This window comes from Trichomycterus rosablanca, chromosome 21 (assembly GCF_030014385.1).
Source record: "Trichomycterus rosablanca isolate fTriRos1 chromosome 21, fTriRos1.hap1, whole genome shotgun sequence".
In the NCBI taxonomy this organism is placed as follows: Eukaryota; Metazoa; Chordata; class Actinopteri; order Siluriformes; family Trichomycteridae; genus Trichomycterus; species Trichomycterus rosablanca.
The window spans coordinates 11884129-11908324 of record NC_086008.1 but is presented as its reverse complement, the minus strand read 5'-3'; positions in this window follow the sequence as shown (position 1 = coordinate 11908324).

The window sequence follows — 24196 nt, the reverse complement described above, 5'->3', positions numbered from 1 at the left end:
GCCTTGCTTTGCCTTGACTTGCCTTGCCTTGCCTTGCCTTGCATGGTCATGTCTTGTATGGTCTTGTCTTGTATGGTCTTTCTTTTGTCTTGTCTTGTCTTGTCTTGCCTTGCCTTGCCTTGCCTTGCCTTGCTTTGCCTTGACTTGCCTTGCCTTGCCTTGCCTTGCATGGTCATGTCTTGTATGGTCTTTCTTTTGTCTTGTCTTGTCTTGTCTTGTCTTGTCTTGTCTTGTATGGTCTTTCATTTGTCTTGTCTTGTCTTGTCTTGTCTTGTCTTGTCTTGCCTTGCCTTGCTTTGCCTTGACTTGCCTTGCCTTGCCTTGCATGGTCTTGTCTTGTCTTGTCTTGTCTTGTCTTGTCTTGTCTTGTCTGTCTTGTCTTGTCTTGTCTTGTCTTGTCTTGTCTTGTCTTGTCTTGTCTTGTCTTGTCTTGTCTTGTCTTGTCTTGTCTTTCTTTTGTATTGTATTTGTCTTGTCTTGCCTTGCCTTGCCTTGCCTTGCCTTGCCTTGCCTTGCTTTGCCTTGACTTGCCTTGCCTTGCCTTGCCTTGCCTTGCATGGTCATGTCTTGTATGGTCTTGTCTTGTATGGTCTTTCTTTTGTCTTGTCTTGTCTTGTCTTTTGTCTTGTCTTGTCTTGTCTTGTCTTGTCTTGTATGGTCTTTCATTTGTCTTGTCTTGTCTTGTCTTGTCTTGTCTTTCTTTTGTATTGTATTTGTCTTGTCTTGTCTTGTCTTGTCTTTCTTGTCTTGTCTTGTCTTGTCTTGCCTTGTCTTGTCTTGTCTTGTCTTGTCTTGTCTTGTCTTGTATGGTCTTTCTTTTGTCTTGTCTTTGTCTTGTCTTGTCTTTTGTCTTGTCTTGTCTTGCCTTGTCTTATCTTGTCTTGTCTTGTATGGTCTTTATTTTGTCTTGTCTTGTCTTGTCTTGTCTTGTCTTGTCTTGTCTTTGTCTTGTCTTGTCTTGTCTTGTCTTGTCTTGTCTTTCTTTTGTATTGTATTTGTCTTGTCTTGTCTTTCTTGTCTTGTCTTGTCTTGTCTTGTCTTTCTTTTGTATTGTATTTGTCTTGTCTTGTCTTGTCTTGTCTTGTCTTGTCTTGTCTTGTCTTGCCTTGCCTTGCCTTGCCTTGCCTTGCCTTGCCTTGCCTTGCTTTGCCTTGACTTGCCTTGCCTTGCCTTGCATGGTCATGTCTTGTATGGTCTTGTCTTGTATGGTCTTTCTTTTGTCTTGTCTTGTCTTGTCTTGTCTTGTCTTGTCTTGTCTTGTCTTTCTTTTGTATTGTATTTGTCTTTTCTTGTCTTGTCTTGTCTTGTCTTTCTTGTCTTGTCTTGTCTTGTCTTGTCTTGTATGGTCTTTCTTTTGTCTTGTCTTTGTCTTGTCTTGTCTTGTCTTGTCTTTCTTTTGTATTGTATTTGTCTTGTCTTGTATGGTCTTTCTTTTGTCTTGTCTTTGTCTTGTCTTGTCTTGTCTTGTCTTGTCTTGTCTTGTCTTTCTTTTGTATTGTATTTGTCTTGTCTTGTCTTGTCTTGTCTTGTCTTGTCTTGTCTTGCCTTGCCTTGCCTTGCCTTGCTTTGCCTTGACTTGCCTTGCCTTGCCTTGCCTTGCCTTGCATGGTCATGTCTTGTATGGTCTTGTCTTGTATGGTCTTTCTTTTGTCTTGTCTTGTCTTGTCTTGTCTTGTCTTTTGTCTTGTCTTGTCTTGTCTTGTCTTGTCTTGTCTTTCTTTTGTATTGTATTTGTCTTGTCTTGTATGGTCTTTCTTTTGTCTTGTCTTTGTCTTGTCTTGTCTTGTCTTGTCTTGTCTTGTCTTGTCTTGTCTTTCTTTTGTCTTGTCTTGTCTTGTCTTGTCTTGTCTTGTCTTGTCTTGTCTTGTATTTCTTGTCTTGTCTTGTCTTGTCTTGTCTTGTCTTGTCTTGTCTTGCTTTGCCTTGACTTGCCTTGCCTTGCCTTGCCTTGCATGGTCATGTCTTGTATGGTCTTGTCTTGTATGGTCTTGTCTTGTCTTGTCTTTGTCTTTGTCTTGTCTTGTCTTGTCTTGTCTTGTCTTGTCTTGTCTTGTCTTGTCTTGTCTTGTCTTGTCTTGTCTTGTCTTGTCTTGCCTTGCCTTGCCTTGCCTTGCCTTGCCTTGCCTTGCCTTGCTTTGCCTTGACTTGCCTTGCCTTGCCTTGCCTTGCATGGTCATGTCTTGTATGGTCTTGTCTTGTATGGTCTTTCTTTTGTCTTGTCTTGTCTTGTCTTGTCTTGTCTTGTATTTCTTGTCTTGTCTTGTCTTGTCTTGTCTTGTCTTGCTTTGCCTTGACTTGCCTTGCCTTGCCTTGCATGGTCATGTCTTGTATGGTCTTGTCTTGTCTTGTCTTGTCTTGTCTTGTCTTGTCTTGTCTTGTCTTGTCTTGTCTTGTCTTGTCTTGTCTTTTGTCTGTCTTGTCTTGTCTTGTCTTGTCTTGTCTTGTCTTGTATGGTCTTTCATTTGTCTTGTCTTGTCTTGTCTTGTCTTGTCTTGTCTTGTCTTGTCTTGTCTTGTCTTGTCTTTCTTTTGTATTGTATTTGTCTTGTCTTGTCTTGTCTTGTCTTGCCTTGCCTTGCCTTGCCTTGCCTTGCTTTGCCTTGACTTGCCTTGCCTTGCCTTGCCTTGCCTTGCATGGTCATGTCTTGTATGGTCTTGTCTTGTATGGTCTTTCTTTTGTCTTGTCTTGTATTGTCTTTTGTCTTGTCTTGTCTTGTCTTGTCTTGTCTTGTCTTGTCTTGTCTTGTATGGTCTTTCATTTGTCTTGTCTTGTCTTGTCTTGTCTTGTCTTTCTTTTGTATTGTATTTGTCTTGTCTTGTCTTGTCTTGTCTTTCTTGTCTTGTCTTGTCTTGTCTTGCCTTGTCTTATCTTGTCTTGTCTTGTCTTGTCTTGTATGGTCTTTCTTTTGTCTTGTCTTTGTCTTGTCTTGTCTTTTGTCTTGTCTTGTCTTGCCTTGTCTTATCTTGTCTTGTCTTGTATGGTCTTTATTTTGTCTTGTCTTGTCTTGTCTTGTCTTGTCTTGTCTTGTCTTGTCTTTGTCTTGTCTTTGTCTTGTCTTGTCTTGTCTTGTCTTGTCTTGTCTTGTATTGTCTTGTCTTGTCTTGTCTTGTCTTGTCTTTTGTCTGTCTTGTCTTGTCTTGTCTTGTCTTGTCTTGTCTTGTCTTGTATTTCTTGTCTTGTCTTGTCTTGTCTTGTCTTGTCTTGCTTTGCCTTGACTTGCCTTGCCTTGCCTTGCCTTGCATGGTCATGTCTTGTATGGTCTTGTCTTGTATGGTCTTGTCTTGTCTTGTCTTTGTCTTTGTCTTGTCTTGTCTTGTCTTGTCTTGTCTTGTCTTGTCTTGTCTTGTCTTGTCTTGTCTTGTCTTGTCTTGTCTTGTCTTGTCTTGTCTTGTCTTGTCTTGTCTTGTATTTCTTGTCTTGTCTTGTCTTGTCTTGTCTTGTCTTGTCTTGTCTTGTCTTGCTTTGCCTTGACTTTCCTTGCCTTGCCTTGCCTTGCATGGTCATGTCTTGTATGGTCTTGTCTTGTATGGTCTTTCTTTTGTCTTGTCTTGTCTTGTCTTGTCTTGTCTTGTCTTGTCTTTCTTTTGTATTGTATTTGTCTTGTCTTGATTTGTCTTGTCTTGTCTTGTCTTGTATGGTCTTGTATGGTCTTTCTTTTGTCTTGTCTTTGTCTTGTCTTGTCTTTTGTCTTGTCTTGTCTTGCCTTGTCTTATCTTGTCTTGTCTTGTATGGTCTTTCTTTTGTCTTGTCTTGTCTTGTCTTGTCTTGTCTTGTCTTGTCTTGCCTTGCCTTGCCTTGCCTTGCCTTGCATGGTCATGTCTTGTATGGTCTTGTCTTGTATGGTCTTTCTTTTGTCTTGTCTTGTCTTGTCTTGTCTTGTCTTGTCTTGTCTTGTCTTGTCGTCTTGTCTTGTCTTGTCTTGTCTTGTCTTGTCTTTCATTTGTCTTGTCTTGTCTTGTCTTGTCTTGTCTTGTCTTTTCTTTCTTGTCTTGTCTTGTCTTTCTTTTGTATTGTATTTGTCTTGTCTTGTCTTGTCTTTCTTGTCTTGTCTTGTCTTGTCTTGATTTGTCTTGTCTTGTCTTGTCTTGTCTTGTATGGTCTTTCTTTTGTCTTGTCTTTGTCTTGTCTTGTCTTTTGTCTTGTCTTGTCTTGCCTTGCCTTGCTTTGCCTTGACTTGCCTTGCCTTGCCTTGCCTTGCATGGTCATGTCTTGTATGGTCTTGTCTTGTATGGTCTTTCTTTTGTCTTGTCTTGTCTTGTCTTGTCTTGTCTTGTCTTGTCTTTCATTTGTCTTGTCTTGTCTTGTCTTGTCTTGTCTTGTCTTGTCTTGTCTTTCTTGTCTTGTCTTGTCTTTCTTTTGTATTGTATTTGTCTTGTCTTGTCTTGTCTTTCTTGTCTTGTCTTGTCTTGTCTTGATTTGTCTTGTCTTGTCTTGTCTTGTCTTGTCTTGTCTTGTATGGTCTTTCTTTTGTCTTGTCTTTGTCTTGTCTTGTCTTTTGTCTTGTCTTGCCTTGTCTTATCTTGTCTTGTCTTGTATGGTCTTTCTTTTGCCTTGCCTTGCCTTGCCTTGCTTTGCCTTGACTTGCCTTGCCTTGCCTTGCATGGTCATGTCTTGTATGGTCTTGTCTTGTATGGTCTTTCTTTTGTCTTGTCTTGTCTTGTCTTGTCTTGTCTTGTCTTGTCTTGTCTTGTCTTGTATGGTCTTTCATTTGTCTTGTCTTGTCTTGTCTTGTCTTGTCTTTCTTTTGTATTGTATTGTATTTGTCTTGTCTTGTCTTGTCTTTCTTGTCTTGTCTTGTCTTGTCTTGCCTTGTCTTGTCTTGTCTTGTCTTGTATGGTCTTTCTTTTGTCTTGTCTTGTCTTTTGTCTTGTCTTGTCTTGTCTTGTCTTGTCTTGTTTTGCCTTGCCTTGCCTTGCTTTGCCTTGACTTGCCTTGCCTTGCCTTGCCTTGCCTTGCATGGTCATGTCTTGTATGGTCTTGTCTTGTCTTGTCTTGTCTTGTCTTGTCTTGTCTTGTCTTGTCTTTCTTGTCTTGTCTTGTCTTGTCTTGTCTTGTCTTCTTGTCTTGTCTTGTCTTGTCTTGTCTTTCATTTGTCTTGTCTTGTCTTGTCTTGTCTTGTCTTGTCTTGTCTTTCATTTGTCTTGTCTTGTCTTGTCTTGTCTTGCCTTGCCTTGCCTTGCCTTGCCTTGCTTTGCCTTGACTTGCCTTGCCTTGCATGGTCATGTCTTGTATGGTCTTGTCTTGTATGGTCTTTCTTTTGTCTTGTCGTGTCTTGTCTTGTCTTGTCTTGTCTTGCCTTGCCTTGTCTTGTCTTGTCTTGTCTTGTCTTGTATGGTCTTTCTTTTGTCTTGTCTTTGTCTTGTCTTGTCTTTTGTCTTGTCTTGTCTTGTCTTGCCTTGTCTTATCTTGTCTTGTCTTGTCTTGTCTTGTCTTTCTTTTGTATTGTATTTGTCTTGTCTTGTCTTGTCTTTCTTGTCTTGTCTTGTCTTGTCTTGCCTTGCCTTGCCTTGCCTTGCTTTGCCTTGACTTGCCTTGCCTTGCCTTGCCTTGCATGGTCATGTCTTGTATGGTCTTGTCTTGTATGGTCTTTCTTTTGTCTTGTCTTGTCTTGTCTTGTCTTGTCTTGTCTTGTCTTGTCTTGTCTTGTCTTGTCTTGTCTTGTCTTGTCTTTCATTTGTCTTGTCTTGTCTTGTCTTGTCTTTGTCTTGTCTTGTCTTTTGTCTTGTCTTGTCTTGCCTTGTCTTATCTTGTCTTGTCTTGTCTTGTCTTTCTTTTGTATTGTATTTGTCTTGTCTTGTCTTGTCTTTCTTGTCTTGTCTTGTCTTGTCTTGTCTTGCCTTGCCTTGCCTTGCCTTGCCTTGCTTTGCCTTGACTTGCCTTGCATGGTCATGTCTTGTATGGTCTTGTCTTGTATGGTCTTTCTTTTGTCTTGTCTTGTCTTGTCTTGTCTTGTCTTGTCTTGTCTTGTCTTGTCGTCTTGTCTTGTCTTGTCTTGTCTTGTCTTGTCTTGTCTTGTCTTGTCTTGTCTTGTCGTCTTGTCTTGTCTTGTCTTGTCTTGTCTTGTCTTGTCTTTCATTTGTCTTGTCTTGTCTTGTCTTGTCTTTGTCTTGTCTTGTCTTGTCTTTTGTCTTGTCTTGTCTTGCCTTGTCTTATCTTGTCTTGTCTTGTCTTGTCTTTCTTTTGTATTGTATTTGTCTTGTCTTGTCTTGTCTTTCTTGTCTTGTCTTGTCTTGTCTTGTCTTGCCTTGCCTTGCCTTGCCTTGCTTTGCCTTGACTTGCCTTGCCTTGCCTTGCCTTGCATGGTCATGTCTTGTATGGTCTTGTCTTGTATGGTCTTTCTTTTGTCTTGTCTTGTCTTGTCTTGTCTTTCTTTTGTCTTGTCTTGTCTTGTCTTGTCTTGTCTTGTCGTCTTGTCTTGTCTTGTCTTGTCTTGTCTTGTCTTTCATTTGTCTTGTCTTGTCTTGTCTTGTCTTGTCTTGTCTTTCATTTGTCTTGTCTTGTCTTGTCTTGTCTTGTCTTGTCTTGTCTTGTCTTGCCTTGCCTTGCCTTGCTTTGCCTTGACTTGCCTTGCCTTGCCTTGCATGGTCATGTCTTGTATGGTCTTGTCTTGTATGGTCTTTCTTTTGTCTTGTCTTGTCTTGTCTTGTCTTGTCTTGCCTTGCCTTGTCTTGTCTTGTCTTGTCTTGTCTTGTCTTGTCTTGTCTTGTATGGTCTTTCTTTTGTCTTGTCTTTGTCTTGTCTTGTCTTTTGTCTTGTCTTGTCTTGCCTTGTCTTATCTTGTCTTGTCTTGTCTTGTCTTGTCTTTCTTTTGTATTGTATTTGTCTTGTCTTGTCTTGTCTTTCTTGTCTTGTCTTGTCTTGTCTTGTCTTGTCTTGCCTTGCCTTGCCTTGCCTTGCTTTGCCTTGACTTGCCTTGCCTTGCCTTGCCTTGCATGGTCATGTCTTGTATGGTCTTGTCTTGTATGGTCTTTCTTTTGTCTTGTCTTGTCTTGTCTTGTCTTGTCTTGTCTTTCATTTGTCTTGTCTTGTCTTGTCTTGTCTTGTCTTGTCTTGTCTTGTCTTGTCTTTCTTGTCTTGTCTTGTCTTTCTTGTCTTGTCTTGTCTTTCTTTTGTATTGTATTTGTCTTGTCTTGTCTTGTCTTGTCTTTCTTGTCTTGTCTTGTCTTGTCTTGATTTGTCTTGTCTTGTCTTGTCTTGTCTTGTCTTGTATGGTCTTTCTTTTGTCTTGTCTTTGTCTTGTCTTGTCTTTTGTCTTGTCTTGTCTTGCCTTGTCTTATCTTGTCTTGTCTTGTATGGTCTTTCTTTTGCCTTGCCTTGCCTTGCCTTGCTTTGCCTTGACTTGCCTTGCCTTGCCTTGCATGGTCATGTCTTGTATGGTCTTGTCTTGTATGGTCTTTCTTTTGTCTTGTCTTGTCTTGTCTTGTCTTGTCTTGTCTTGTCTTGTATGGTCTTTCATTTGTCTTGTCTTGTCTTGTCTTGTCTTGTCTTGTCTTGTCTTGCCTTGTCTTGTCTTGTCTTGTCTTGTCTTGTCTTGTCTTGTCTTGTCTTGTATGGTCTTTCTTTTGTCTTGTCTTGTCTTTTGTCTTGTCTTGTCTTGTCTTGTCTTGTCTTGTTTTGCCTTGCCTTGCCTTGCTTTGCCTTGACTTGCCTTGCCTTGCCTTGCCTTGCCTTGCATGGTCATGTCTTGTATGGTCTTGTCTTGTATGGTCTTGTCTTGTCTTGTCTTGTCTTGTCTTGTCTTGTCTTCTTGTCTTGTCTTGTCTTGTCTTGTCTTGTCTTGTCTTTCATTTGTCTTGTCTTGTCTTGTCTTGTCTTTCATTTGTCTTGTCTTGTCTTGTCTTGTCTTGTCTTGTCTTGCCTTGCCTTGCCTTGCCTTGCCTTGCTTTGCCTTGACTTGCCTTGCCTTGCCTTGCCTTGCATGGTCATGTCTTGTATGGTCTTGTCTTGTATGGTCTTTCTTTTGTCTTGTCTTGTCTTGTCTTGTCTTGTCTTGTCTTGTCTTTCATTTGTCTTGTCTTGTCTTGTCTTGTCTTGTCTTGTCTTGTCTTTCTTGTCTTGTCTTGTCTTTCTTTTGTATTGTATTTGTCTTGTCTTGTCTTGTCTTTCTTGTCTTGTCTTGTCTTGTCTTGTCTTGTCTTGATTTGTCTTGTCTTGTCTTGTCTTGTCTTGTATGGTCTTTCTTTTGTCTTGTCTTTGTCTTGTCTTGTCTTTTGTCTTGTCTTGTCTTGTCTTGCCTTGTCTTATCTTGTCTTATCTTGTATGGTCTTTCTTTTGTCTTGTCTTGTCTTGTCTTGTCTTGTCTTGTCTTGTCTTGTATGGTCTTGTCTTGTATGGTCTTGTCTTGTATGGTCTTTCTTTTGTCTTGTCTTGTCTTGTCTTGTCTTGTCTTGTCTTGCCTTGCCTTGCCTTGCATGGTCATGTCTTGTATGGTCTTGTCTTGTATGGTCTTTCTTTTGTCTTGTCTTGTCTTGTCTTGTCTTGTCTTGTCTTGTCTTGTCTTGTCGTCTTGTCTTGTCTTGTCTTGTCTTGTCTTGTCTTGTCTTGTCTTTCATTTGTCTTGTCTTGTCTTGTCTTGTCTTGTCTTGTCTTTCATTTGTCTTGTCTTGTCTTGTCTTGTCTTGTCTTGTCTTGCCTTGCCTTGCCTTGCCTTGCTTTGCCTTGACTTGCCTTGCCTTGCCTTGCCTTGCATGGTCATGTCTTGTATGGTCTTGTCTTGTCTTGTCTTGTCTTGTCTTGTCTTGTCTTGTCTTGTCTTGTCTTGTCTTGTCTTGTCTTGTCTTGTCTTTCTTTTGTATTGTATTTGTCTTGTCTTGTCTTGTCTTTCTTGTCTTGTCTTGTCTTGTCTTGATTTGTCTTGTCTTGTCTTGTCTTGTCTTGTATGGTCTTTCTTTTGTCTTGTCTTTGTCTTGTCTTGTCTTTTGTCTTGTCTTGTCTTGCCTTGTCTTATCTTGTCTTGTCTTGTATGGTCTTTCTTTTGTCTTGTCTTGTCTTGTCTTGTCTTGTCTTGTCTTGTATGGTCTTGTCTTGTATGGTCTTGTCTTGTATGGTCTTTCTTTTGTCTTGTCTTGTCTTGTCTTGTCTTGTCTTGCCTTGCCTTGCCTTGCCTTGCCTTGCCTTGCCTTGCCTTGCATGGTCTTGTCTTGTATGGTCTTTCTTTTGTCTTGTCTTGTCTTGTCTTGTCTTGTCTTGTCTTGTCTTTCTTTTGTATTGTATTTGTCTTGTCTTGTCTTGTCTTTCTTGTCTTGTCTTGTCTTGTCTTGTCTTGCCTTGCATTGCCTTGCCTTGCCTTGCTTTGCCTTGACTTGCCTTGCCTTGACTTGCATGGTCATGTCTTGTATGGTCTTGTCTTGTATGGTCTTGTCTTGCCTTGTCTTGTCTTGTCTTGTCTTGTCTTGTCTTGTCTTGTCTTCTTGTCTTGTCTTGTCTTGTCTTGTCTTGTCTTGTCTTGTCTTTCATTTGTCTTGTCTTGTCTTGTCTTGTCTTTCATTTGTCTTGTCTTGTCTTGTCTTGTCTTGTCTTGCCTTGCCTTGCCTTGCCTTGCCTTGCTTTGCCTTGACTTGACTTGCCTTGCCTTGCCTTGCCTTGCATGGTCATGTCTTGTATGGTCTTGTCTTGTATGGTCTTTCTTTTGTCTTGTCTTGTCTTGTCTTGTCTTGTCTTGTCTTGTCTTGTCTTTCATTTGTCTTGTCTTGTCTTGTCTTGTCTTGTCTTGTCTTGTCTTGTCTTGTCTTGTCTTTCATTTGTCTTGTCTTGTCTTTCTTTTGTATTGTATTTGTCTTGTCTTGTCTTGTCTTGTCTTTCTTGTCTTGTCTTGTCTTGTCTTGATTTGTCTTGTCTTGTCTTGTCTTGTCTTGTCTTGTATGGTCTTTCTTTTGTCTTGTCTTTGTCTTGTCTTGTCTTTTGTCTTGTCTTGTCTTGCCTTGTCTTATCTTGTCTTGTCTTGTATGGTCTTTCTTTTGTCTTGTCTTGTCTTGTCTTGTCTTGTCTTGTATGGTCTTGTCTTGTATGGTCTTGTCTTGTATGGTCTTTCTTTTGTCTTGTCTTGTCTTGTCTTGTCTTGTCTTGTCTTGCCTTGCCTTGCCTTGCCTTGCATGGTCATGTCTTGTATGGTCTTGTCTTGTATGGTCTTTCTTTTGTCTTGTCTTGTCTTGTCTTGTCTTGTCTTGTCTTGTCTTGTCTTGTCTTGTCTTGTCTTGTCTTGTCTTGTCTTCTTGTCTTGTCTTGTCTTGTCTTGTCTTGTCTTTCATTTGTCTTGTCTTGTCTTGTCTTGTCTTGTCTTGTCTTTCATTTGTCTTGTCTTGTCTTGTCTTGCCTTGCCTTTCCTTGCCTTGCTTTGCCTTGACTTGCCTTGCCTTGCCTTGCCTTGCATGGTCATGTCTTGTATGGTCTTGTCTTGTATGGTCTTTCTTTTGTCTTGTCTTGTCTTGTCTTGTCTTGTCTTGTCTTGTCTTGTCTTTCATTTGTCTTGTCTTGTCTTGTCTTGTCTTGTCTTGTCTTTCTTGTCTTGTCTTGTCTTTCTTTTGTATTGTATTTGTCTTGTCTTGTCTTGTCTTTTTTGTCTTGTCTTGTCTTGTCTTGTCTTGTCTTGTATGGTCTTTCTTTTGTCTTGTCTTTGTCTTGTCTTGTCTTTTGTCTTGTCTTGTCTTGCCTTGTCTTATCTTGTCTTGTCTTGTATGGTCTTTCTTTTGTCTTGTCTTGTCTTGTCTTGTCTTGTCTTGTATGGTCTTGTCTTGTATGGTCTTGTCTTGTATGGTCTTTCTTTTGTCTTGTCTTGTCTTGTCTTGTCTTGTCTTGTCTTGCCTTGCCTTGCCTTGCCTTGCATGGTCATGTCTTGTATGGTCTTGTCTTGTATGGTCTTTCTTTTGTCTTGTCTTGTCTTGTCTTGTCTTGTCTTGTCTTGTCTTGTCTTGTCTTGTCTTGTCTTGTCTTGTCTTGTCTTCTTGTCTTGTCTTGTCTTGTCTTGTCTTGTCTTTCATTTGTCTTGTCTTGTCTTGTCTTGTCTTGTCTTGTCTTGTCTTTCATTTGTCTTGTCTTGTCTTGTCTTGTCTTGTCTTGCCTTGCCTTTCCTTGCCTTGCTTTGCCTTGACTTGCCTTGCCTTGCCTTGCCTTGCATGGTCATGTCTTGTATGGTCTTGTCTTGTATGGTCTTTCTTTTGTCTTGTCTTGTCTTGTCTTGTCTTGTCTTGTCTTTCATTTGTCTTGTCTTGTCTTGTCTTGTCTTGTCTTGTCTTTCTTGTCTTGTCTTGTCTTTCTTTTGTATTGTATTTGTCTTATCTTGTCTTGTCTTTTTTGTCTTGTCTTGTCTTGTCTTGATTTGTCTTGTCTTGTCTTGTCTTGTCTTGTCTTGTCTTGTATGGTCTTTCTTTTGTCTTGTCTTTGTCTTGTCTTGTCTTTTGTCTTGTCTTGTCTTGCCTTGTCTTATCTTGTCTTGTCTTGTATGGTCTTTCTTTTGTCTTGTCTTGTCTTGTCTTGTCTTGTATGGTCTTGTCTTGTATGGTCTTGTCTTGTATGGTCTTTCTTTTGTCTTGTCTTGTCTTGTCTTGCCTTGCCTTGCCTTGCCTTGCCTTGCCTTGCCTTGCATGGTCATGTCTTGTATGGTCTTGTCTTGTATGGTCTTTCTTTTGTCTTGTCTTGTCTTGTCTTGTCTTGTCTTGTCTTGTCTTTCTTTTGTATTGTATTTGTCTTGTCTTGTCTTGTCTTTCTTGTCTTGTCTTGTCTTGTCTTGTCTTGTCTTGCCTTGCATTGCCTTGCCTTGCCTTGCTTTGCCTTGACTTGCCTTGCCTTGCCTTGACTTGCATGGTCATGTCTTGTATGGTCTTGTCTTGTATGGTCTTGTCTTGCCTTGTCTTGTCTTGTCTTGTCTTGTCTTGTCTTGTCTTGTCTTGTCTTGTCTTCTTGTCTTGTCTTGTCTTGTCTTGTCTTGTCTTTCATTTGTCTTGTCTTGTCTTGTCTTGTCTTGTCTTGTCTTTCATTTGTCTTGTCTTGTCTTGTCTTGTCTTGTCTTGCCTTGCCTTGCCTTGCCTTGCCTTGCTTTGCCTTGACTTGCCTTGCCTTGCCTTGCCTTGCATGGTCATGTCTTGTATGGTCTTGTCTTGTATGGTCTTTCTTTTGTCTTGTCTTGTCTTGTCTTGTCTTGTCTTGTCTTTCATTCGTCTTGTCTTGTCTTGTCTTGTCTTGTCTTGTCTTTCTTGTCTTGTCTTGTCTTTCTTTTGTATTGTATTTGTCTTGTCTTGTCTTGTCTTGTCTTTCTTGTCTTGTCTTGTCTTGTCTTGTCTTGATTTGTCTTGTCTTGTCTTGTCTTGTCTTGTCTTGTATGGTCTTTCTTTTGTCTTGTCTTTGTCTTGTCTTGTCTTGTCTTTTGTCTTGTCTTGTCTTGCCTTGTCTTATCTTGTCTTGTCTTGTATGGTCTTTCTTTTGTCTTGTCTTGTCTTGTCTTGTCTTGTCTTGTATGGTCTTGTCTTGTATGGTCTTGTCTTGTATGGTCTTTCTTTTGTCTTGTCTTGTCTTGTCTTGTCTTGTCTTGCCTTGCCTTGCCTTGCCTTGCCTTGCCTTGCCTTGCCTTGCATGGTCATGTCTTGTATGGTCTTGTCTTGTATGGTCTTTCTTTTGTCTTGTCTTGTCTTGTCTTGTCTTGTCTTGTCTTGTCTTGTCTTGTCTTTCTTTTGTATTGTATTTGTCTTGTCTTGTCTTGTCTTTCTTGTCTTGTCTTGTCTTGTCTTGTCTTGCCTTGCATTGCCTTGCCTTGCTTTGCCTTGACTTGCCTTGCCTTGCCTTGACTTGCATGGTCATGTCTTGTATGGTCTTTCTTTTGTCTTGTCTTGTCTTGTCTTGTCTTGTCTTGTCTTGTCGTCTTGTCTTGTCGTCTTGTCTTGTCTTGTCTTGTCTTGTCTTTCATTTGTCTTGTCTTGTCTTGTCTTGTCTTGTCTTGTCTTTCTTGTCTTGTCTTGTCTTTCTTTTGTATTGTATTTGTCTTGTCTTGTCTTGTCTTGTCTTTCTTGTCTTGTCTTGTCTTGTCTTGATTTGTCTTGTCTTGTCTTGTCTTGTCTTGTCTTGTCTTGTATGGTCTTTCTTTTGTCTTGTCTTTGTCTTGTCTTGTCTTTTGTCTTGTCTTGTCTTGCCTTGTCTTATCTTGTCTTGTCTTGTATGGTCTTTCTTTTGTCTTGTCTTGTCTTGTCTTGTCTTGTCTTGTCTTGTCTTGTATGGTCTTGTCTGTATGGTCTTGTCTTGTATGGTCTTTCTTTTGTCTTGTCTTGTCTTGTCTTGCCTTGCCTTGCCTTGCCTTGCCTTGCCTTGCCTTGCCTTGCATGGTCATGTCTTGTATGGTCTTGTCTTGTATGGTCTTTCTTTTGTCTTGTCTTGTCTTGTCTTGTCTTGTCTTGTCTTGTCTTGTCTTGTCTTGTCTTGTCTTGTCTTGTCTTGTCTTGTCTGTCTTGTCTTGTCTTGTCTTGTCTTGTCTTGTCTTGTCTTTTCTTGTCTTGTCTTGTCTTGTCTTGTCTTGTCTTTCTTTTGTATTGTATTTGTCTTGTCTTGTCTTGTCTTTCTTGTCTTGTCTTGTCTTGTCTTGCCTTGCCTTGCCTTGCCTTGCCTTGCCTTGCTTTGCCATGACTTGCCTTGCCTTGCCTTGCCTTGCATGGTCATGTCTTGTATGGTCTTGTCTTGTATGGTCTTGTCTTGCCTTGTCTTGTCTTGTCTTGTCTTGTCTTGTATGCTCTTTCTTTTGTCTTGTCTTTGTCTTGTCTTGTCTTTTGTCTTGTCTTGTCTTGCCTTGTCTTATCTTGTCTTGTCTTGTATGGTCTTTCTTTTGTCTTGTCTTTGTCTTGTCTTGTCTTGTCTTGTCTTGTCTTGTCTTTTGTCTTGTCTTGTCTTGTCTTTTGTCTTGTCTTTTGTCTTGTCTTTTGTCTTGTCGTGTCGTGTCGTGTCGTGTCTTGCCTTGCCTTGCCTTGCCTTGCCTTGCCTTGCCTTGCATGGTCATGTCTTGTCTTGTCTTGTCTTGTCTTGTCTTGTCTTGTCTTTCTTGTCTTGTCTTGTCTTGTCTTGTCTTGTCTTGCCTTGCCTTGCCTTGCCTTGCCTTGCCTTGCCTTGCTTTGCCTTGACTTGCCTTGCCTTGCATGGTCATGTCTTGTCTTGTCTTGTCTTGTCTTGTATGGTCTTTCATTTGTCTTGTCTTGTCTTGTCTTGCCTTGCCTTGCCTTGCCTTGCCTTGCCTTGCCTTGCCTTGCCTTGCCTTGCCTTGCCTTGCATGGTCATGTCTTGTATGGTCTTGTCTTGCCTTGTCTTGTCTTGTCTTGTCTTGTATGGTCTTTCTTTTGTCTTGTCTTGTCTTTGTCTTGTCTTGTCTTTTGTCTTGTCTTGTCTTTTGTCTTGTCTTTTGTCTTGTCTTTTGTCTTTTGTCTTGTCTTGTCTTGTCTTGTCTTGTCTTGTCTTGTCTGGCCTTGCCTTGTCTTGTCTTGTCTTGTCTTGTATGGTCTTGTCTTGTCTTGTCTTGTCTTTCCTTGCCTTGCCTTGCCTTGCCTTGTCTTGCCTTGTCTTGTATGGTCTTGTCTTGTATGGTCTTGTCTTGTATGGTCTTGTCTTGCCTTGTCTTGTCTTGTCTTGTCTTGTCTTGTATGGTCTTTCTTTTGTCTTGTATTTGTCTTGTCTTGTCTTTCTTGTCTTGTCTTGTCTTGTCTTGTCTTGTATAATCTTTCATTTGTCTTGTCTTGTCTTGTCTTTGTCTTGTCTTGTCTTGTCTTGTCTTGTCTTGTCTTGTATGGTCTTTCATTTGTCTTGTCTTGTCTTGTCTTGTCTTGTCTTGTATGGTCTTGTCTTGTATGGTCTTTCTTTTGTCTTGTCTTGTCTTGTCTTGTCTTGCCTTGCCTTGCCTTGCCTTGCCTTGCCTTGCCTTGCATGGTCATGTCTTGTATGGTCTTGTCTTGTATGGTCTTGTCTTGTATGGTCTTTCTTTTGTCTTGTCTTGTCTTGTCTTGTCTTGTCTTGTCTTGTCTTGTCTTGTCTTTTGTATTGTATTTGTCTTGTCTTGTCTTGTCTTTCTTGTCTTGTCTTGTCTTGTCTTGTCTTGTCTTGCCTTGCCTTGCCTTGCCTTGCCTTGCTTTGCCTTGACTTGCCTTGCCTTGCCTTGCCTTGCATGGTCATGTCTTGTATGGTCTTGTCTTGTATGGTCTTTCTTTTGTCTTGTCTTGTCTTGTCTTGTCTTGTCGTCTTGTCTTGTCTTGTCTTGTCTTGTCTTGTCTTTCATTTGTCTTGTCTTGTCTTGTCTTGTCTTGTCTTGTCTTGTCTTGTCTTTCTTGTCTTGTCTTGTCTTTCTTTTGTATTGTATTTGTCTTGTCTTGTCTTGTCTTTCTTGTCTTGTCTTGTCTTGTCTTGATTTGTCTTGTCTTGTCTTGTCTTGTCTTGTCTTGTCTTGTATGGTCTTTCTTTTGTCTTGTCTTTGTCTTGTCTTGTCTTTTGTCTTGTCTTGTCTTGCCTTGTCTTATCTTGTCTTGTCTTGTATGGTCTTTCTTTTGTTTTGTCTTGTCTTGTCTTGTCTTGTCTTGTCTTGTCTTGTATGGTCTTGTCTTGTATGGTCTTTCTTTTGTCTTGTCTTGTCTTGTCTTGCCTTGCCTTGCCTTGCCTTGCCTTGCATGGTCATGTCTTGTATGGTCTTGTCTTGTATGGTCTTTCTTTTGTCTTGTCTTGTCTTGTCTTGTCTTGTCTTGTCTTGTCTTGTCTTGTCTTGTCTTGTCTTGTCTTGTCTTGTCTTGTCTTGTCTTGTCTTGTCTTGTCTTGTCTTGTCTTGTCTTGTCTTGTCTTGTCTTGTCTTGTCTTTCTTTTCTATTGTATTTGTCTTGTCTTGTCTTGTCTTTCTTGTCTTGTCTTGTCTTGTCTTGTCTTGCCTTGCCTTGCCTTGCCTTGCCTTGCTTTGCCATGACTTGCCTTGCCTTGCCTTGCCTTGCATGGTCATGTCTTGTATGGTCTTGTCTTGTATGGTCTTGTCTTGTCTTGTCTTGTCTTGTCTTGTCTTGTCTTGTCTTGTATGGTCTTTCTTTTGTCTTGTCTTTGTCTTGTCTTGTCTTTTGTCTTGTCTTGTCTTGCCTTGTCTTATCTTGTCTTGTCTTGTATGGTCTTTCTTTTGTCTTGTCTTTGTCTTGTCTTGTCTTGTCTTTTGTCTTGTCTTTTCTTGTCTTTTGTCTTGTCTTTTGTCTTGTCGTGTCGTGTCGTGTCGTGTCTTGCCTTGCCTTGCCTTGCCTTGCATTGCCTTGCCTTGCCTTGCATGGTCATGTCTTGTCTTGTCTTGTCTTGTCTTGTCTTGTCTTGTCTTTGTCTTGTCTTGTCTTGTCTTGTCTTGCCTTGCCTTGCCTTGCCTTGCCTTGCTTTGCCTTGACTTGCCTTGCCTTGCATGGTCATGTCTTGTCTTGTATGGTCTTTCATTTGTCTTGTCTTGTCTTGTCTTGTCTTGTCTTGTCTTGCCTTGCCTTGCCTTGCCTTGCCTTGCCTTGCCTTGCCTTGCCTTGCCTTGCCTTGCCTTGCCTTGCATGGTCATGTCTTGTATGGTCTTGTCTTGCCTTGTCTTGTCTTGTCTTGTATGGTCTTTCTTTTGTCTTGTCTTGTCTTTGTCTTGTCTTGTCTTTTGTCTTGTCTTGTCTTTTGTCTTGTCTTTTGTCTTGTCTTTTGTCTTTTGTCTTGTCTTGTCTTGTCTTGTCTTGTCTTGTCTGGCCTTGCCTTGTCTTGTCTTGTCTTGTCTTGTATGGTCTTGTCTTGTCTTGTCTTGTCTTGTCTTGTCTTTCCTTGCCTTGCCTTGCCTTGTCTTGCCTTGTCTTGTATGGTCTTGTCTTGTATGGTCTTGTCTTGTATGGTCTTTCTTTTGTCTTGTATTTGTCTTGTCTTGTCTTTCTTGTCTTGTCTTGTCTTGTCTTGTCTTGTATAATCTTTCATTTGTCTTGTCTTGTCTTGTCTTTGTCTTGTCTTGTCTTGTCTTGTCTTGTCTTGTATGGTCTTTCATTTGTCTTGTCTTGTCTTGTCTTGTCTGGTCTTGTCTTGTATGGTCTTGTCTTGTATGGTCTTTCTTTTGTCTTGTCTTGTCTTGTCTTGCCTTGCCTTGCCTTGCCTTGCCTTGCCTTGCCTTGCCTTGCATGGTCATGTCTTGTATGGTCTTGTCTTGTATGGTCTTGTCTTGTATGGTCTTTCTTTTGTCTTGTCTTGTCTTGTCTTGTCTTGCCTTCCCATGCCTTGCCTTGCCTTGCCTTGCCTTGCCTTGCATGGTCATGTCTTGTATGGTCTTGTCTTGTCTTGTCTTGTCTTGTCTTGTCTTGTCTTGTCTTTCTTTTGTATTGTATTTGTCTTGTCTTGTCTTGTCTTGTCTTTCTTGTCTTGTCTTGTCTTGCCTTGCCTTGCCTTGCCTTGCTTTGCCTTGACTTGCCTTGCCTTGCCTTGCCTTGCATGGTCATGTCTTGTATGGTCTTGTCTTGTATGGTCTTGTCTTGCCTTGTATTGTCTTGTCTTGTCTTGTCTTGTCTTGTATGGTCTTTCTTTTGTCTTGTCTTTGTCTTGTCTTGTCTTGTCTTGTATGGTCTTTCTTTTGTCTTGTCTTTGTCTTGTCTTGTCTTGTCTTTTGACTTGTCTTGTCTTGTCTTTTGTCTTGTCTTTTGTCTTGTCTTTTGTCTTGTCGTGTCGTGTCGTGTCGTGCCTTGCCTTGTCTTGTATGGTCTTTCATTTGTCTTGTCTTGTCTTGTCTTGTCTTGTCTTGTCTTGTCTTGTCTTGCCTTGCCTTGCCTTGCCTTGCCTTGCCTTGCCTTGCATGGTCATGTCTTGTCTTGTCTTTGTCTTGTCTTGTCTTGTCTTGTCTTTTGTCTTGTCTTGTCTTGTCTTTTGTCTTGTCTTTTGTCTTGTCTTTTGTCTTGTCTTGTCGTGTCGTGTCGTGTCGTGTCTTGCCTTGCCTTGCCTTGCCTTGCCTTGCCTTGCCTTGTCTTGTCTTGTATGGTCTTTCATTTGTCTTGTCTTGTCTTGTCTTGCCTTGCCTTGCCTTGCCTTGCCTTGCCTTGCCTTGCCTTGCATGGTCATGTCTTGTCTTGTCTTGTCTTGCCTTGCCTTGCCTTGCCTTGCCTTGCCTTGCTTTGCCTTGCCTTGCCTTGCTTTGCCTTGACTTGCCTTGCCTTGCCTTGCCTTGCCTTGCCTTGCATGGTCATGTCTTGTATGGTCTTGTCTTGTATGGTCTTGTCTTGCCTTGTCTTGTCTTGTCTTGTCTTGTCTTGTATGGTCTTTCTTTTGTCTTGTCTTGTCTTGTCTTGTCTTGTCTTGTCTTGTCTTGTCTTGTATGGTCTTTCATTTGTCTTGTCTTGTCTTGTCTTGTCTTTCTTTTGTATTGTATTTGTCTTGTCTTGTCTTGTCTTTCTTGTCTTGTCTTGTCTTGTCTTGCCTTGTCTTGTCTTGTCTTGTCTTGTATGGTCTTTCTTTTGTCTTGTCTTTGTCTTGTCTTGTCTTTTGTCTTGTCTTGTCTTGTCTTGTCTTGTCTTGTCTTGTCTTGTCTTGTCTTGTCTTGTCTTGTCTTGTCTTGTCTTGTCTTGTCTTGTCTTGTCTTGTCTTGTCTTGTCTTGTCTTGTCTTGTCTTTCTTTTGTATTGTATTTGCCTTGCCTTGCCTTGCCTTGCCTTGCCTTGCTTTGCCTTGACTTGCCTTGCCTTGCCTTGCCTTGCCTTGCATGGTCATGTCTTGTATGGTCTTGTCTTGTATGGTCTTTCTTTTGTCTTGTCTTGTCTTGTCTTTTGTCTTGTCTTGTCTTGTCTTGTCTTGTCTTGTATGGTCTTTCATTTGTCTTGTCTTGTCTTGTCTTGTCTTGTCTTTCTTTTGTATTGTATTTGTCTTGTCTTGTCTTGTCTTGTCTTTCTTGTCTTGTCTTGTCTTGTCTTGCCTTGTCTTGTCTTGTCTTGTCTTGTCTTGTCTTGTCTTGTATGGTCTTTCTTTTGTCTTGTCTTTGTCTTGTCTTGTCTTTTGTCTTGTCTTGTCTTGCCTTGTCTTATCTTGTCTTGTCTTGTCTTGTCTTTCCTTGCCTTGCCTTGCCTTGCCTTGTCTTGCCTTGTCTTGTATGGTCTTGTCTTGTATGGTCTTGTCTTGTATGGTCTTGTCTTGCCTTGTCTTGTCTTGTCTTGTCTTGTCTTGTATGGTCTTTCTTTTGTCTTGTATTTGTCTTGTCTTGTCTTTCTTGTCTTGTCTTGTCTTGTCTTGTCTTGTATAATCTTTCATTTGTCTTGTCTTGTCTTGTCTTTGTCTTGTCTTGTCTTGTCTTGTCTTGTCTTGTCTTGTATGGTCTTTCATTTGTCTTGTCTTGTCTTGTCTTGTCTTGTCTTGTATGGTCTTGTCTTGTATGGTCTTTCTTTTGTCTTGTCTTGTCTTGTCTTGTCTTGCCTTGCCTTGCCTTGCCTTGCCTTGCCTTGCCTTGCCTTGCATGGTCATGTCTTGTATGGTCTTGTCTTGTATGGTCTTGTCTTGTATGGTCTTTCTTTTGTCTTGTCTTGTCTTGTCTTGTCTTGTCTTGTCTTGTCTTGTCTTTTGTATTGTATTTGTCTTGTCTTGTCTTGTCTTTCTTGTCTTGTCTTGTCTTGTCTTGTCTTGTCTTGCCTTGCCTTGCCTTGCCTTGCCTTGCTTTGCCTTGACTTGCCTTGCCTTGCCTTGCCTTGCATGGTCATGTCTTGTATGGTCTTGTCTTGTATGGTCTTTCTTTTGTCTTGTCTTGTCTTGTCTTGTCTTGTCGTCTTGTCTTGTCTTGTCTTGTCTTGTCTTGTCTTTCATTTGTCTTGTCTTGTCTTGTCTTGTCTTGTCTTGTCTTGTCTTTCTTGTCTTGTCTTGTCTTTCTTTTGTATTGTATTTGTCTTGTCTTGTCTTGTCTTTCTTGTCTTGTCTTGTCTTGTCTTGTCTTGTCTTGTCTTGTCTTGATTTGTCTTGTCTTGTCTTGTCTTGTCTTGTCTTGTCTTGTATGGTCTTTCTTTTGTCTTGTCTTTGTCTTGTCTTGTCTTTTGTCTTGTCTTGTCTTGCCTTGTCTTATCTTGTCTTGTCTTGTATGGTCTTTCTTTTGTTTTGTCTTGTCTTGTCTTGTCTTGTCTTGTCTTGTCTTGTATGGTCTTGTCTTGTATGGTCTTTCTTTTGTCTTGTCTTGTCTTGTCTTGCCTTGCCTTGCCTTGCCTTGCCTTGCATGGTCATGTCTTGTATGGTCTTGTCTTGTATGGTCTTTCTTTTGTCTTGTCTTGTCTTGTCTTGTCTTGTCTTGTCTTGTCTTGTCTTGTCTTGTCTTGTCTTGTCTTGTCTTGTCTTGTCTTGTCTTGTCTTGTCTTTCTTTTCTATTGTATTTGTCTTGTCTTGTCTTGTCTTTCTTGTCTTGTCTTGTCTTGTCTTGTCTTGCCTTGCCTTGCCTTGCCTTGCTTTGCCATGACTTGCCTTGCCTTGCCTTGCCTTGCATGGTCATGTCTTGTATGGTCTTGTCTTGTATGGTCTTGTCTTGTCTTGTCTTGTCTTGTCTTGTCTTGTATGGTCTTTCTTTTGTCTTGTCTTTGTCTTGTCTTGTCTTTTGTCTTGTCTTGTCTTGCCTTGTCTTATCTTGTCTTGTCTTGTATGGTCTTTCTTTTGTCTTGTCTTTGTCTTGTCTTGTCTTGTCTTTTGTCTTGTCTTTTCTTGTCTTTTGTCTTGTCTTTTGTCTTGTCGTGTCGTGTCGTGTCGTGTCTTGCCTTGCCTTGCCTTGCCTTGCATTGCCTTGCCTTGCCTTGCATGGTCATGTCTTGTCTTGTCTTGTCTTGTCTTGTCTTGTCTTGTCTTTCTTGTCTTGTCTTGTCTTGTCTTGTCTTGCCTTGCCTTGCCTTGCCTTGCCTTGCCTTGCTTTGCCTTGACTTGCCTTGCCTTGCATGGTCATGTCTTGTCTTGTATGGTCTTTCATTTGTCTTGTCTTGTCTTGTCTTGTCTTGTCTTGCCTTGCCTTGCCTTGCCTTGCCTTGCCTTGCCTTGCCTTGCCTTGCCTTGCCTTGCCTTGCATGGTCATGTCTTGTATGGTCTTGTCTTGCCTTGTCTTGTCTTGTCTTGTATGGTCTTTCTTTTGTCTTGTCTTGTCTTTGTCTTGTCTTGTCTTTTGTCTTGTCTTGTCTTTTGTCTTGTCTTTTGTCTTGTCTTTTGTCTTTTGTCTTGTCTTGTCTTGTCTTGTCTTGTCTTGTCTTGTCTTGTCTGGCCTTGCCTTGTCTTGTCTTGTCTTGTCTTGTATGGTCTTGTCTTGTCTTGTCTTGTCTTGTCTTTCCTTGCCTTGCCTTGCCTTGTCTTGCCTTGTCTTGTATGGTCTTGTCTTGTATGGTCTTTCTTTTGTCTTGTATTTGTCTTGTCTTGTCTTTCTTGTCTTGTCTTGTCTTGTCTTGTCTTGTATAATCTTTCATTTGTCTTGTCTTGTCTTGTCTTTGTCTTGTCTTGTCTTGTCTTGTCTTGTCTTGTATGGTCTTTCATTTGTCTTGTCTTGTCTTGTCTTGTCTGGTCTTGTCTTGTATGGTCTTGTCTTGTATGGTCTTTCTTTTGTCTTGTCTTGTCTTGTCTTGTCTTGCCTTGCCTTGCCTTGCCTTGCCTTGCATGGTCATGTCTTGTATGGTCTTGTCTTGTATGGTCTTGTCTTGTATGGTCTTTCTTTTGTCGTGTCGTGTCGTGTCTTGCCTTGCCTTGCCTTGCCTTGCCTTGCCTTGCCTTGTCTTGTCTTGTATGGTCTTTCATTTGTCTTGTCTTGTCTTGTCTTGCCTTGCCTTGCCTTGCCTTGCCTTGCCTTGCCTTGCCTTGCATGGTCATGTCTTGTCTTGTCTTGTCTTGTCTTGCCTTGCCTTGCCTTGCCTTGCCTTGCCTTGCTTTGCCTTGCCTTGCCTTGCTTTGCCTTGACTTGCCTTGCCTTGCCTTGCCTTGCCTTGCCTTGCATGGTCATGTCTTGTATGGTCTAGTCTTGTATGGTCTTGTCTTGCCTTGTCTTGTCTTGTCTTGTCTTGTCTTGTCTTGTATGGTCTTTCTTTTGTCTTGTCTTGTCTTGTCTTGTCTTGTCTTGTCTTGTCTTGTCTTGTCTTGTATGGTCTTTCATTTGTCTTGTCTTGTCTTGTCTTGTCTTTCTTTTGTATTGTATTTGTCTTGTCTTGTCTTGTCTTTCTTGTCTTGTCTTGTCTTGTCTTGCCTTGTCTTGTCTTGTCTTGTCTTGTATGGTCTTTCTTTTGTCTTGTCTTTGTCTTGTCTTGTCTTTTGTCTTGTCTTGTCTTGTCTTGTCTTGTCTTGTCTTGTCTTGTCTTGTCTTGTCTTGTCTTGTCTTGTCTTGTCTTGTCTTGTCTTGTCTTGTCTTGTCTTGTCTTGTCTTGTCTTGTCTTTCTTTTGTATTGTATTTGTCTTGTCTTGCCTTGCCTTGCCTTGCCTTGCCTTGCCTTGCCTTGCCTTGCTTTGCCTTGACTTGCCTTGCCTTGCCTTGCCTTGCCTTGCATGGTCATGTCTTGTATGGTCTTGTCTTGTATGGTCTTTCTTTTGTCTTGTCTTGTCTTGTCTTTTGTCTTGTCTTGTCTTGTCTTGTCTTGTCTTGTATGGTCTTTCATTTGTCTTGTCTTGTCTTGTCTTGTCTTGTCTTTCTTTTGTATTGTATTTGTCTTGTCTTGTCTTGTCTTGTCTTTCTTGTCTTGTCTTGTCTTGTCTTGCCTTGTCTTGTCTTGTCTTGTCTTGTCTTGTCTTGTCTTGTATGGTCTTTCTTTTGTCTTGTCTTTGTCTTGTCTTGTCTTTTGTCTTGTCTTGTCTTGCCTTGTCTTATCTTGTCTTGTCTTGTATGGTCTTTATTTTGTCTTGTCTTGTCTTGTCTTGTCTTGTCTTGTCTTGTCTTGTCTTTGTCTTGTCTTGTCTTGTCTTGTCTTGTCTTGTCTTGTCTTGTCTTTCTTTTGTATTGTATTTGTCTTGTCTTGTCTTTCTTGTCTTGTCTTGTCTTGTCTTGTCTTTCTTTTGTATTGTATTTGTCTTGTCTTTCTTGTCTTGTCTTGTCTTGTCTTGTCTTGTCTTGTCTTGTCTTGTCTTGCCTTGCCTTGCCTTGCCTTGCCTTGCCTTGCTTTGCCTTGACTTGCCTTGCCTTGCCTTGCATGGTCATGTCTTGTATGGTCTTGTCTTGTATGGTCTTTCTTTTGTCTTGTCTTGTCTTGTCTTGTCTTGTCTTGTCTTGTCTTGTCTTGTCTTGTCTTTCTTTTGTATTGTATTTGTCTTTTCTTGTCTTGTCTTGTCTTGTCTTTATTGTCTTGTCTTGTCTTGTCTTGTCTTGTATGGTCTTTCTTTTGTCTTGTCTTTGTCTTGTCTTGTCTTGTCTTGTCTTGTCTTTCTTTTGTATTGTATTTGTCTTGTCTTGTATGGTCTTTCTTTTGTCTTGTCTTTGTCTTGTCTTGTCTTGTCTTGTCTTGTCTTGTCTTGTCTTTCTTTTGTATTGTATTTGTCTTGTCTTGTCTTGTCTTGTCTTGTCTTGTCTTGTCTTGTCTTGCCTTGCCTTGCCTTGCCTTGCTTTGCCTTGACTTGCCTTGCCTTGCCTTGCCTTGCATGGTCATGTCTTGTATGGTCTTGTCTTGTATGGTCTTTCTTTTGTCTTGTCTTGTCTTGTCTTTTGTCTTGTCTTGTCTTGTCTTGTCTTGTCTTGTCTTTCTTTTGTATTGTATTTGTCTTGTCTTGTATGGTCTTTCTTTTGTCTTGTCTTTGTCTTGTCTTGTCTTGTCTTGTCTTGTCTTGTCTTGTCTTGTCTTTCTTTTGTATTGTATTTGTCTTGTCTTGTCTTGTCTTGTCTTGTCTTGTCTTGTCTTGTCTTGTCTTGTCTTGTATTTCTTGTCTTGTCTTGTCTTGTCTTGTCTTGTCTTGTCTTGTCTTGTCTTGCTTTGCCTTGACTTGCCTTGCCTTGCCTTGCCTTGCATGGTCATGTCTTGTATGGTCTTGTCTTGTCTTGTCTTGTCTTGTCTTGTCTTGTCTTGTCTTGTCTTGTCTTGCCTTGCCTTGCCTTGCCTTGCCTTGCTTTGCCTTGACTTGCCTTGCCTTGCCTTGCCTTGCATGGTCATGTCTTGTATGGTCTTGTCTTGTATGGTCTTTCTTTTGTCTTGTCTTGTCTTGTCTTGTCTTGTCTTGTCTTGTCTTGTATTTCTTGTCTTGTCTTGTCTTGTCTTGTCTTGTCTTGTCTTGTCTTGCTTTGCCTTGACTTGCCTTGCCTTGCCTTGCATGGTCAT